Below are 15,269 nucleotides of genomic sequence, written 5' to 3' on the forward strand. Positions count from 1 at the left end.
ATTGAATACATGAATAAATGATTGAAGAAGGTATAGGTAGTAAAGTGCTCTGTAAATCCCAAGGCTTGAACAAGCAACAGTTGTTATCATGTACGATGATGCAGCCAGGATTATAGTTCTATACACCTCTGGAAGGACTTAATCCATGTCTACCCTTCATACTTGTGCAGGCCTATCTTTGTCATCTAAATGACTCTCTTCAATCATTTTATTTTCTTGCGTGGTATGAAATATTAATGTTTATAAATTAATTACTTTGTTAAGGAATTTATTTTTTTTCTTTTTCTTTTGTGCTTTACCCAGATATTGACACTAATTTGTTTTTATTGCATTTTGCTAAGGATAAAGTAGTCTTGATTGGCAGTTTTACCATTAGGAGGAGATAGGGTCCCTACCTTAACCTGTATTAGGATTAATTGGAAAGAATTTATGCTTGTAGAACATCTGGTTCAACAGAGATTTCAAATGCAGAGTAGGAAAATGAAGAGTAGGGTACCTACCCCAATCTGTATTAGGATTAATTGGAAAGAATTTATGCTTGTAGAATTTCCAGTTCAACAGAGATTTCAAATGCAGAGTAGGAAGACAAGACAATTTTGCTTGACTCTTTCCTGTTCTAAGTAAGGCAGCATGAGGACTTTTATTGTTAAATGTTCTCAGAGCATCTGTACTATTCCTGCTTCTCTTAATAAACTTTGGAAAACACCTGCCTGGGAATATATTGGTTTGTTGTTTGTTTGCTTTGGAATTTTGCCTTTTTATTATGTGCGTGAAATACATTCTCAATAGTTTGTTTATTGAGTGACTTTAGCAAATTCAGCCAACTTTAAAATAATCAAAACTGCTATTTTCTAAGAGCAAGTAGATTTAAAATCTGTTGCCCCTGTTTGCCAAATGTTGAAGTATCAAAATGTTCCCAGTGGATAGCACCACTTACTACACTTTAGGAGCATTATATATACATGGATCATTTATAATCCATTTTTGGAAGTTGGACTAATCTTAAATGGGTCATCCCACCATTGTTATATAGTGGTAAGAACTTTTTTCTGGGCAAGACAAAAAACATCTGAAAATATTTTTTAAAATCTCTCATCATTGGAAATATGTCACATGGAAACTAGTTACAGGCAAGGTTACCAGATGAAAGCATTTAGTCATTCTACTAGTAATAAGGAAATTAAATTTGTGGGCTAATAACTTGTGATGTGCCATTTTAAATATATGAAAAATGTTCCTATGCCTCTGACATACTGTGCAAAAGAGTTATATTATTTAAAATCACCACCTTAGAGCTGAAAACAGGAAAGAAAAGTCAGGTGTGAATTTCCTTTTGTTCAACTTTTCATTAAAACTAAGTGTTTGTTATGATATTAAATTTTAAGGCAGAATTCCACAGATTATACTCCTTACATTGTGAAATGAAAGTAAACCATAGAAATTTGCCGATATCCACAAGATATCTATGAAAAGGAGTTTTAGTTTGAATTGAAGGCTAGGAGATTGATGGCAGTTAATAGTTGAAAAAAAAAGAGCAAGCAACTCCCTTTTCTTGCTTTTCCCTTAATCAAAATTAATGGTCTAAACTGTAGGAATATTTCACAACATTATGTCAATAGGCAGAATATAAATGGATTTTATTCTTTTCTGTCAAGAAAAAGTAGCAAAAGTAACTTTGTTTTTAAAAGACTATGGCTTTGAGACTCACTTATAAATTAAAAAATATAGCTAGGGATTTGATATCATGGTTTTACTGAAAAGAAAACTCATTGGGCTTCATAATAAAATATGATAGCATTAAGCTGTCACTCCTCAATCCATGAACCATTTGGCCCAGAAGTGTACAATGTGATTTTGTACTGAATTTCTGCACAGTAGGGGGGAATTATCAATATACCTGTCAGAATTAATGTCATCTTATTTTAATGACATTTCAAGAACTTTCTATGGTTAACATATTAAATCATATTAAATATGCTAGCTCATTTAATCCTTACATCAAGTTGACAAATGTTTATGCCATTTTACATAGGAAGACACAAACTTTGAAGAAACTGATATTGTTATATAACTAAAAAGTTTCACAACAAAATATAAATCCATACACCCTGAATACATTGTCTTGAGCCATTATGCTGTATGTTTTTTTTTCTTTTCTGGAAAATGGCACTTGCCATTAGGGCAAATGGTTTCTAAAATGATAGAGTTCTAATACTAGCTATAAAAATAGAGAAAGAAACCAAGCATGACCTTAGTACTCCCCTTAACATCAGGCTACGGAGTGTGCCTCAATAACCATTAATAAGCCAAAGGGATTTTAATACAGAAAACTCCAAAACAATCTCCTTAACTGCATATTTGACATTGACATTTCCAACCAGATACCTAATAACCATCTCAAACTAAACCCATACAAAAATAGCTATCTTGATTCATTCACCCTCTATCCCAAGATTCTTTCTCACCTATGCTTTCTGTTCTTAGAAAATGATTACATTATTCATGTAAGTTCCCAGGAGACAAGGAGTGTTGAAAAAAATAATCTCTTTCTGGGAAACTGCACCCCAGTAAGATGACGCTAAGAAAGAGGATAAATCTTTGGTAGAAAGCAAGCTTTCTCTGGACACTTTTCACTCCGGCTAACGAAAATCAACATGCAGATATTCCCCACACCCAGAACACCCTCACAGTCTTTCCCAAACAAATATTCCACAGTCCTATGGAGTTATTTAATTTTAATGGAGTTTTATTCAGCTCAAAGATCAAGAAGTCCAATGTGTGCTTCTTTCCTTCATTTTTAAATGCAGCTGCACGCAATCTGGTGTTCTGTTAATGAAAAATCAGTTTATTTGTCTCTGTAGTCCCCATTACAGGCACACATATACTAGTTCCCATGACTGCAGCAAACGCTTTTATTAGGAGGTGACCCTCGTCCTATTAAAACCCACAGCATCGCAGTGACAAACTCCTGCAGGTGAATCCTGCTTTTATGGCAGTGATAAAGTTCCTGGTGAACCCCTTGATTCTGCTTTCTAAGGGGAATTCCTTCCTCTATTGTCCATGTTTCAGGCTCAACAGTCTGAGGGGGTTCCTTTGTCTATTTTCCTCCCTAGACATGTCTGATGAACCCAATTCTGGAGGCTAACTGTTCTTTCAAAGTTGGGGATCCAAGGGTTGTTTTAAGATTCAAATACTCAAAGCATTTTCAGGTCAGTAATTTATTTGACTACACAATTTCCTTAAAAACTTAGTGGGTTTGAAATCTATTTATTTCTAGTTGGCTCAATCAGCCAATAACCACACTAAAAATCCTGTCCAGATGAAACTTCTAAAACTGATTTATTTCTCTGTTTTTAACTTCCTTGATTATTTGTCTCAAAAAAAAAAAAAATGGATAGCTTGAGGCCTCCCTGGAAGACCATGTTTGGATGAGAAAGACCCCACTCTTAATCTAATCTTGTAAGTATAGATCTTAATGGACCTTGACCATCCAAATTATATTTTAGTCACATCTCTTACTTTTGAGGCCTAGAAGTAGTTGACTTTTCAAATATTGGAGGCCCCAAGATTTTGGATTCTTTTTATTAATTTACATTATTTGCTCAGAAACTTGATCAGTCTCGTTTGAGCTCATGTCTTTCCTCTAATAACTGGATGAACTCAACTAGTTATAGCAAATGAATGATCCAGTTTTCTGTTTCTTAATGTTTTCCCATGCAGCACTAGCCTTAGAAGGAAACCTGGTCAATTTTGAATCTCTCAACCTTTTACCAATGAAGAGTTTCTGTCTCCAAATTTCCAGCTCTGTTATTAGTGTCGTCTCTGCCCGGTGAACAATGTCTAACTGATGTTCTTTTTTTTTTTAAGGATTTTTTTAATTGTCAGTGTTAAAACAGCATCTACTTTAGTTAACAATACCTGCATTATTTAGAATAAAATTAGCAACTTTATCAACAAAAACAAAATCAAAATTATAGTAAGCTACTGCATTTCGTAGCTGTTAACCTGATTTGGCATTGATGTATCTCAAACATCCAAACTTATTTATGGTGGTAATTTATCCAGATGGATATTAGAAAAATATTGACTATGTTGGCTTAAATAGATGAATAAAGGGGAAGTTACATTGAGAATAGCATGCCAATAGTAGAAATAAAAGTCCATGGATATTGGTACATACATTTATAGTCACTGATTTCAATTAATGATTTTATTATTAAAAACACTGCACTAAAGCATTTTGTAAGTTAGTAAAGAAAAAACTATTAAGGGTGAATATTCAAAAGGAAGAAAAGTGACAGAAAAGAAGAAAACTAAAATAAACTACAAGATTGTTAATAAGATAGCAGGATGAATCTGTAACCCGGATGACATTACTTCTGTAACATCTCTTTAGTAATAGAGCAATAGTGTTTTTGAATTCATAAAATACTCAGCAGGTAAACCAATTATTTTGATGACTGTGTGTTGAATGCCTTTCTTTCTTTGGGTGTGATTACAACAGTTTCCTCAAAACTTAAAATAAGCTTTTATACATCTGATATTTCTTAATGTATGTGCTCAGTATGTTTCTACCAATATTATTTTAAATAACAAAAGAGATTGTATTTAAGTTTTAAACACACTTTAAGTTTTTAGTGTACTCCATGTTTTCCTCAAAAAAGAAAAGCAAACAAAACATCAAATAAACATAAAAAAGAAAAAAAATTTATATAAAAGGAAACATTAATTTTGGGAGCAAATGTGTATATGTTACATTTTTGAGACAAAACCTTAACAAAGTTAATTATTTATCTCTCGAAAACAATGGAATGGTTAGGTAAATGATAATATATCACTTGATACAATAGTATTCGGGCAGTGTAAATAATGTGTCTTACTGTATTTAACCATGTGCATGATTGAAATATAATATTAAAATGAAGAGTGTAGTATAAAATATGTATACGTATTTATACATAAAAGTATACATAGCATATAGCATTATATATTTTAATTATATATTAGATATTTTAAAATATACATATATAAAATATATAGTACAATATATATACTATGCATAGTGTATATTTTATCATGTTATAATAAGTGATATATAGTACATATAATACACTTCTATGATAAAGAACAGAGAAGGCATTGTGTATGTGCATGTAGGCATATGTATATTGCATATGTGTGCACATTTACCTGTGATGTTTGAGATCAATGGAATGTTTACTCATTTTATTTTTTTATCTTTTAACTTCTGTATTATTTTATAATAAGAGTTTTTAAAGTTAGGCCAGCAAAAAAAATATTCACACATAATTCAATTCAGTGCAATTATTTTTTTTCCTGTTTATGACTTGAAGATAAATAGGAGAATGAAGGAGAATACTCAGCACTTAGCAAGTGATTGTAGTTCTGGACATTTAAACTTGAACAAGTAAGTGTATGGGAGTTGCATTGGGAACTGGGCCCATTTATGTTATGCCAAGCATCATGTTAAGCAGTTACCCTTTCTATCTAAATCTATCTTTTTTGTTTCCATATGTAAATAATTTTTATTTTGTACCTTAAGAATTATTCAGAAGTAGAAGTCTTTTTGCAATCCTTTCTCTTTTAATGTTTTAATTTTTAATAGAAACAGTGCATGCATACATAGTTTAACAAAAAAAAAAATGAAATAGTGAAACAGAAATATAATGAAAAGTGGTAAATCCCTGTCTATACTTTTTAACTAAGTTCTCCAGGCCTGAGGCAAAACCTTTTATATTTATCTGGTATCTGTTTAGTGTTTACCTCCTTTTCTCCTTAATAATATGCTTTTATTACTACTTCTTGACTTGATAACATGAGGGCTTACCTTGATATGGCTGTATCACTATTTTTAGATTGCTCTTTGGCTCCCCTGTTCACTTTAGTAGTATAACCCCTAAATCTGCCTCTCCCCTTCCCTTCCCTTCCCTTCCCTTCCCTTCCTTATTTGAGGCACAATGTTGCATTAGTTTCAGATGTACAATTTAATGATTTGACAAGTGTATACATTATTCTATGTTCACCACAATTGTAGCTACCAGCTGCCCCATTAATTGCTATTACAATATCATTGACTGTATTCCTTCACTCTGCTTTTTATTCCTGTGACTTACTCAATGCATTTTGCCCAACCCCCTACCTCCTTCCTCCCCTCTGGAAACCATCAATTTGTTCTCTGTATGTATAGTTCTGATTCTCTTTTTGTTTGTTTATTTTTTTAGTTCCTCTTTTAAGTGGAATCATGTGGTATTTGTCTTGCTCAGTCTGACCTATTTCACTTAGCATAATAAACCACCACGTGAAATTGATTTTATGATCTCAATATTACAAACCAGAAAACTATACATTAACATACTTGTCCAAAGTTGACTAACTGATAAGAGGCTGGCTAGGATTTTTAAATTTAATTCTGTCTATGACTAAAAACCATGTGTTGTCCTTGAGGATCTGAAACTATAGTTGTAGTTAAGTAGAAAGACAAATAAAAATACTTTATTTGTCACAATACTTTGTGACTAATATCAAAACCAAATAACAGGCAAAGATGTATGGAGTGCAGATTAAAAGGCAGTCAGTTCTGGAGTAAATGGATCAATGATTGTTGGGGGAAAAAGGCAGAGAAATACTATTTGATCTGGGTCTTCAAAGCCAGGATGAGTAAAAGTTTTCAGCAAACAGATAAGTGAGGGCAGTAAGACAACCAGGCAGCATCAAAAGCATCCACAGAGACATATGAATGTAGGAATGGCTTTATTCATAGATTAGTGCAGAGCCTGACACAGGAGTCGATCCCATGCACCACAAGATCACGACCTGAGCCGAAATCAAGAATCAGATGCTTAACCGACCGAGCCACCCATGTGCCCCTGAATTCATGTTTTTAAATTCTATTTTTAAATCTGCCTATCACAAACAAGTATCAAAAGCAAGTATCTTAATTTTTCCATGGACTTCTTTTTTAATACAATTTGAAAAATTTAAATACATGAATAAATGTAGTAATAAATACTACAAGGTTGGTTTAAAAAAAATTTAAAAATAAAAATTAAGAGTCATGGGAAAATTTTGAAATACCTCACCAAAATGTTATGATTTTGTGACCATAATTGTTTATATATGTAGGAAAAGAAAATGTGAGTGATGTGTGTATGTGTGTCTTTTCATCCAATTTGGGGCCTGTACTTCACACCCTACAGCTGTTCCAGAAACCTTTCTATGTGTATTACAAAACTCACAGTAGCTCTTGTAGTATTAAATAATCTATAAGATTACAGAGGGAAAATTAATCCTCCATTTGTTTATAGGAAGAAAATTTTATTTTAAAATATGGAAATATTTGGATAGAATCTCTTTGAATTATTTTATTTTATTTCATGTAAAATAGAAGCACTTTGCAGTGAATAAAAATATACTGGAGTAAAATAAAACATATTTCATTTAAGTTTTTTTTCCTATTGTGAATTTTTTTCATTAAACAATGCTAATTTTCTCAGCTATGTTAAAGTGTTACTATTCACATAGCTTTTTATTCTAAAAATTTCTATTTATAGTAAAAATGAAAGTTCTACCATACAAATAATGTGATTCTCATATTAAGCAGTAACATGTAGTTAAAAACTAAATTTAATATGGAAAGAGATGAGTAGTGTTTTGGTTTTGTTTCTATAAGGGTAATGAAAACTTCAGCACTGTCTTTAATCAGGATACACAGATTAAAATTTTGAACTTCATAGAAATGTAACAGCTAAGATAATTATTGCAACTTTAGTACTGACTCAGTTTTTAAAGGACTTGACCCTAAAATCATACTTATTTTCAATTCCTATTTAATGAGTACATTTAGAATTTATTGCTTAATTGCATCACACATCAATGCATTTTGCATTTTGATTAGGTAAGAGTTTTATGTGATTCTCTGGATCATTCGATTAGACATCCATGGAAAAACTAAACCACACACATTAGTCCCAGAAAGGGCAAAACTTTTATTTTCTGTTATTATGATTATAAAATTAGCTTGCTGCCTTTGCAGAGACGTTTTTTGTATGTCTAGCATTGTACCATCTAGAATAATTTTAGAATATTTCCTCACTTAATTATATTTCTCAATTATTTATATCAGTATAATTGTTATCAATATAATTGATATACATAATATGAATCTATATATTATATATATTATGATATAAATAATTGATGTTACTCATCAATTCTAACTCACCAATCCTTAGTATGAGGGTTCAGTGACTCATCGAATATTATAATAAGGTCTTCTGAGAGTTCAAGAAGATTGTTAATCTCATCTTCAACATTTGAGATGTGGATATATAGATATGAATAATTTGATATCATGTTAAAATTATGTGATTAAATCTAAATATAATTATTACTCATGTATTTAAGTATTATGGTATAGTAAAACCACAATTATATATTTTTACATATGATCATATGCATATCAATATCTATTATCCATATAAAACCATACCTATGTATTATATCTTCCTGCCTTTAACAAAATATCACCCACTGTTTCTGTTATTTTGATTGTTTGAGCCCTGACATGGACATTTCTGAGAAAATGTAATATAGTCCCTGAGCAGAATTCACAATTATCTACACAGAAGAATATGATTCCCACAGTTTATATGAAAATAAGTGTATCCAGGATGCTTATGCTTTTTAGTGAGAAAACATAATTAAAGTTAAAAAATGTATACCTCACAGTTTTCATTTCTCTACCATGAAAATTTGTTAAGGAAAAGAGGCGGCTTATGAAAACCTAAAAGTGATGCTATAATCTCTACTCTCAGCTTTTTTGAAGTTCCTCTCAAACATACTTTTCAGATATAAATTCATATTTTTAGATCTTTAAACAAAAATACTATGTGTCTATCCCCTTTTCTTATGGACCTGTGACATAATCAGGTTAAACAAGTAGCACTTTATATTAAATACAAAGCGGGGACTCTCATTTCCCAGCTGTATTGCTCTTATAACAGATATGAAACACATCATAAAGACCATAATGTGAGGACCCAGGCTGTTCCATTCTGAATTTCCTTTTTGTTTTAGCAACAGGGCAGAATGTTCACTGTTATGAGATATCACATGAACACATTATCTTAAAAAAAATTACTCAAATAATCCCATTAAGAATAAATTACACTACGTGGATCCAGTACTCACAATGAAATTCATTCTAGTAGAATTTAGAAAACTCCAGGCTATTTCAGATTTTTATTCTCCATTCATTTTTTTTTTCTTATAACGTTTTTCTTCACACCATAGTAAACATTTTAAAAAAAGAAAAAAGAGTTCCCTGGGTGGCTCAGTCAGTTAAGTGTCTGACCTTTGGTCTCAGCTGAGGTCTTGATCTCAGGGTCGTGAGTTCAAGCCGGGCATTGGGCTCTGTGCTGGGCATGGAACCTATTAAAAAAAAAAAAAAACAGAAAGAAAAGAAAAAAAAAGTTACGGGGTTATGTGGGACATTTTAAAAATCACATTTTTCAAGTGAATGCCTATTTTTAATATTGCGCCACAAATCCTTGTGTTCCAGTTTTTCTATCAGAAAGTAGCTTTTTTTGTTATTTCATTGTTTGCTGGTCTTTTGTGGCACCTTTGTGGTAGTGGAGGGATATAATTAGAGAACACAGCAATAGAAAATCACTAATGGGAGTCTTTGCAACTGTCAGCAGTGTTTCGCTTTTCACATGAGGATGGCTTTGTTAATTGGATTAAGTCTGCCTCTAACTGTAGTTTCAGGAAAAGCATCAGTTAAAGGAGGCACTGCCATGTCACAGCTGGGTTGTGTGCTAGGAGGTGAAGCACACAGTTAATAAGAGTCGTTTAAAGCACAGCCTATGTGCATAATTAACCATGCCTATTTCCTTGATTAAAAATCTGCTTCTCAAGGATAATTGTTCAACTGAATCTTCAGGGATATCTGGAGTAACTACCTACAGTATTTGAACTGGAGGCGGATTATAGGTGTCACCCAGTGTTTTAGTTATTAGGCAACAGAATTGCAGCTGATTTTACAGGCTTTAAAAGGAGTGTGAATGCCGAGTTGTAGTGATAGTGGATGGCAGAGAACTAGTCTCATTTAGAATATTCGTAGTAATGAAGTACATGCAGGATCAAGAGAATACAGAGGAAATACCTGCTAGATGTGGAATCTATTCGTGAGCTAATTTTGCTTATTTGAATAATTTAATGATATTTACTGGAACAGAGAGTTATCTACCAATATCATGATGTCTATTTAAAAACGTTCAGGGGCATCTGGGTGGCACACTCGGTTAAACATCCGCCTCTTGATCTTGGCTCAGGTCATGATCTCACAGTTCGTGAGGTCAAAGCTGCATTGGGCTCTGCAGCTGATGGCGCAGAGCCTGCTTGGGATTCTGTCTCTCGTTCTTTCTGCCCCTTCCCCACTTGTGCTATCTCTCTCTCTCTCTCTCTCTCAAATTAAATAAATAAATTTACTTTTTTTTCAGAATACATCAGCAGGATCTTTGCATCTACTTGGGGCCAAGTGACCCAATTTTAGCCAGTGAAATGTAAACAGAGATTCTGGCCACTAAAATGTCCCTGAGTACCTTCCAAAGATCTCTTTCTTTGGTCACTAGCTTGTGGGATGCCATTGCCAGTGGAATATGCTGAAGCCCTGCAGAATAAGCAGACCCTTCGCTAGAATGGAACTAGGTCCCAAATGGCTGCATGGAGCAGACAGTCTCTCTCACCATCACAACTGATCCACATTACAGCCTGTATGGAGTCAGAAATAAAACCTGGTTATATATCAGATTAATGGAAGGAGAAAATGCTGAAGAATTTGATAGGTAATGTAGTTTGAAATCTCCTTTGTACCTTGGGAGATACTATAGTTTTTGCCCCTGCAGTTAGCTGAGAATTGTGAGGCTTCCTATGTAGAGTAAAAATCCCATTTTAATTTACATGGTTCCTACCTCCACTGTTGTCAGTTGTAAAGGAGTTAGCACCCTGGGTAAGTGCACAATAACTTAACTGGATAATGCAGGGCCCCGGGCATAGCAAGATCACTAGTAATGCAAGCATTGTAGCCTCTGCCTTGTTTTCACCTTTAGGATGGTTTGCTTGCTGGTGTTTATGCTCAGGCTCAATATTTGCCAGCATCAGCACATATGAATTCAAGAAATGGGCATCCATCTCTTCCCTACCCATTTCTTCTTTCATCCATCATATGCTTTTACTCCAGTACATCTCCTAGTATCAGAATGAGGAAAACTCCAGTTTATTCCAATTATCAACCTTTGGGGATATTAGGAGATACAAATGTTAGCATAAGCTGTCAAGCCAGTTTACCCCCTGAGGCCTGTACCCCGCTGAAGCTCCAAGCAAGATACCATTGGTTAGCATGGTTTCCTTACTTAAGGGAGTGAGCGGTGTGCTACAATTAAATAGCTCTTAATATATATGATTCTTTTTACACTAGAATCTTCTCTTATTTAAACTTAAGAAATAAATATATAGCAATTTATGACTATTAAATTCACAAACTTTATGAACCATTGTCAGTTATGCCACTTGGGGTAATTCATTTAGAAAAGATTATACAAACTGAATTGGATGAGAGCATTGAGAAAGATATATGAGGTCATTTGTCAAAGTCCTATTAGAATGAATGATTTTTAAAGAAGTGTCCTTTGTAACCTTTCTATTTCTGTATCCTTTTAGCTACAATGAGTGACTATTATAAAATTTTTATAAAGAATCTTTTCCTTGATTCCTCTCCTCTGTGCTTAAGGAAGATGTACAATGTTGTACGGAAAGCCAGTGTTTTACAGAGAAAGAGAGGACGTTTAGGTAGGAGTGACAAGAGCCCATCTATCTCTTATTACTTTCCTGCTCTTGGACTATTCCCTTACCCTCCCAGTGGCTTGGTGCATCTGTGCTGGATAATCTCTAAGTTCACTCCCAGATCCTTTATGAAATGCAGGAAACAAGAGGAGACTTGATCAGTCACCCAGCTCTTCTGAATTATTATTTTACTGTTTTACTTCAAATACCACTGTCTCTACATTCTCACTCCTGTTTCAAATATCCCAAATCCTCAAGAAATTTTTAGTTCGCTTGAACCCCCAACCTTCTACCAAGGTTGTAATGACACATTCCTTTCGATGGGAGGAGGACAGAATGAGAGCAGCACCAGCAAAATGTCTCCATCTTTCACTCAGTGGTTCACTGTAGAAGAGGCTTAGCTATTTTTCATCTTTGAATCACCAGTTTATTATCTAGAGTTCTTACAGAGGGTCAGAAGTCTAATACAGGTCTCACCAGGCTGAAATCAAGGCTTGCTAGGTTGTGTTTCATTCTAGAGACTTCAGGGGAGATCTGATTCCTCTGTTCTTTCAGGTTGTTGGTAGAATTCAGTTTCCTTGCTTATTCAAGTTGTTGGCAACTGTAGGGCCACCGTTTTCTTGGCTCATGGCTTTGGTTCTCGTGTCTTTTCTCTCTGACCCACTCTTCTGCCTCTTTCTTCTTCTTTTAAGGATCATATCATAATTTGGGTCAATTTATATAATCCTTCATAATCTCCCCATCTCAAGTTCTTTAACCTGACAAGTCTCTTTTGCCATATGAAGTTGACATATTTTCAGGTTGCTGGGATCAGGTCATGGACATTGTTGGGAGGCCATTATCCTGTGCACAACAGATATTTATTTCTTTACTTATTATTTCTATTTTTTAAACATTTATTAATTTTTAAGAGACAGAGAGTGAGCGAGGGAGGGGCAGAGAGGGAGGGAGACACAGCATCCAAAGCAGGCTCTAGGCTCCAAGCTGTCAGCACAGAGCCCGACACGGGGCTCAAACCCACAAACCGCGAGATCATGATCTGAGCCGAAGTGGGGCGCTCAACTGACAGATCCACTCAGGCACCCCCACAACAGGTATTTATTATGAAAAGTAACTTGCACATTACGAGTTGAACTTTAATTTAAAGATTAAGGAGGAAGGGGTGGCTGGGTGGCTCAGTTGGTTAAGCGTTCCACTTCAACTCAGGTCATGATCTCATGGTTCCTGGGTTCAAGCTCCAATGCCATGCTGTGCTGACAGCTCAGAGCCTGGAGCCTGCTTCGGATTTGATGGCTCCTGCTCTCTCTGCCCCTCCCCCCCACTCTCACAAAATGAAAAATGTTAGAAATTTTTAAAATAAAGATTAATGGGAAATAATATCTTATCTATTTAGAATGCCTAAAATTTATTCTAGGTCATTTAGAAATATTGTGAAAGTCTACATATCCTTATTTAGTGTCCATAGTACAGTAATTAACAAAGATTTTAATATTTAACAAAGATAATTTATGCAGCTAGAAGTTACTTTCAATATGCTTAGAAAATGCCTTTTCACTGAGAAAATTTAAGAAGACTAAAGAAGTCAATTCTGTTTTAAATCATTGGCTTCACTTTTTAAAAGGAAATATGTCTGTGGTATGTTTTGATGACTAACTTTTGATTCCAAAAAGTATAAATTTTTTACAGAAGATATAAATACTCATAAAGCCCTGAACTAATGTCCTTTAAGTCAGCTGTTGCAGATGTATTATCCTAAGACCATGACTTCTAATTTGGAAAGTTCTGTGCATGCAGCAGTTTTACAGGGACTTGCCAATCTATTTCACTGTATTTTTTTACCTTTGCTCTTTTCCTTTCTGCTGTCTCTAGTAGTTTGTTTAATTTTAAAGTTCCTGAATTATTTTCATTTTAAAAAGTAGGGCCTGGAACTGTATAGTATAATGGACCAAGATCATATATATGTGTGTGTATGTGTGATTGTGTATATATATATATTTTATATTTTTAAATGTCACAGTTTCAACTTAACTATAAGAAAATGGCTTTTATATGCCTATTATTTAACTTAGAGTATGCCAAAAGTACATGAACTTGTATATTGTTAAAGAGCAAATTAATAGAAATATATTTTCAATTATATTTCATAATTAATTGAATGAGAGAATATTTGATCCTGTAAGCGTGAAGGTTAAAGAATTTTGGAAATGAACCACAAGAATCATTTACCATATTGTTACCAAGCTAACACCAACTAGCTATAATATCATTAAATAATTTAGTTGCATTTTAGTGTATATAGCTTGGTCCTTGATTTTATAGCAGAGGTGCTTAATCATAGCAATTGGGAGACATAAAAATAAACTAATTCCCTTAAACCTAATAAATATGTTTACTATGATAGTTAGGAAGGCAAAAAAGAATAAAACACATTTCTTGAGTATAAGAAAACATTAAAATTGAAAGAGATATTTGTGAGGATGATGTTTCTGGAAAATGAAAAGACATATCGAGTCTCCAACTTTGTATTTCATTCTTATACTAAAAATACATTACTATATGCCGACTAGACCTCTCAGACATCTGTAGAAGACTATACCCAAAACAGCAGAATATGTATTCTTAACAAGTGCATGCAGCATATTTTCCAGGAGAGATGATATGCTAGGACATAAAAACTTCAATAATTTTAAAAAGAATAAAATTATACAAATTATGTTCTCTGAGCACAATGTAGTGAAATTAGAAATTAATATCAAAAGAACTGGAAAATTCCAAATATGTAGAAATTAAATAATACATTTCTAAATGCCAATGGATCAATAGGAAATCACAAGGGAAACTAGAAAATGATTTGAAATTCAGAGAAAGACACAATATACCCAAACTTACGGAATTCAGCTAGAGCATGTTTAAAGGGAAATATATAGCTGTAAATGTCTACATTAATTAAGAAAAAAGATCTTAAATCAATAACCTAATTTCCATATTAATATACTGAAATACAGGAATATACTAAACCCACAGGAAGTACAACAAAGGAAATAATAAGGATTTGAATGTAAATTAATGAATTATAACTAATAAAAAAATTTTAAAGCCCAACAATTGGTTCTTTGAAAATGTCAACAAAATCAACAAGCTTTTAGCTAGACTGACCAAGAGGAAAAAAAGACTCAAATTATTAAAATTAAGAATGAACAGGAGGACATTACCACTGGCCTTGCAACAATAAAAAAATAAATATGAGAGAATGTTTTGAGCAACTAAATGCCAAGGAGTTGGATAATTTAGATGCAGTGGATAGGTTCCTAGAAAGACAAAGTATAGAAAAAGAAAACAAAACAAAACAAAAAAACAAACAAAAAACCCCAAAAGAACAAAAAACTACCCACAATGAAAATTCTAGG

The sequence above is a fragment of the Acinonyx jubatus genome, chromosome B4 (assembly GCF_027475565.1).
Source record: "Acinonyx jubatus isolate Ajub_Pintada_27869175 chromosome B4, VMU_Ajub_asm_v1.0, whole genome shotgun sequence".
Taxonomy (NCBI): domain Eukaryota; kingdom Metazoa; phylum Chordata; class Mammalia; order Carnivora; family Felidae; genus Acinonyx; species Acinonyx jubatus.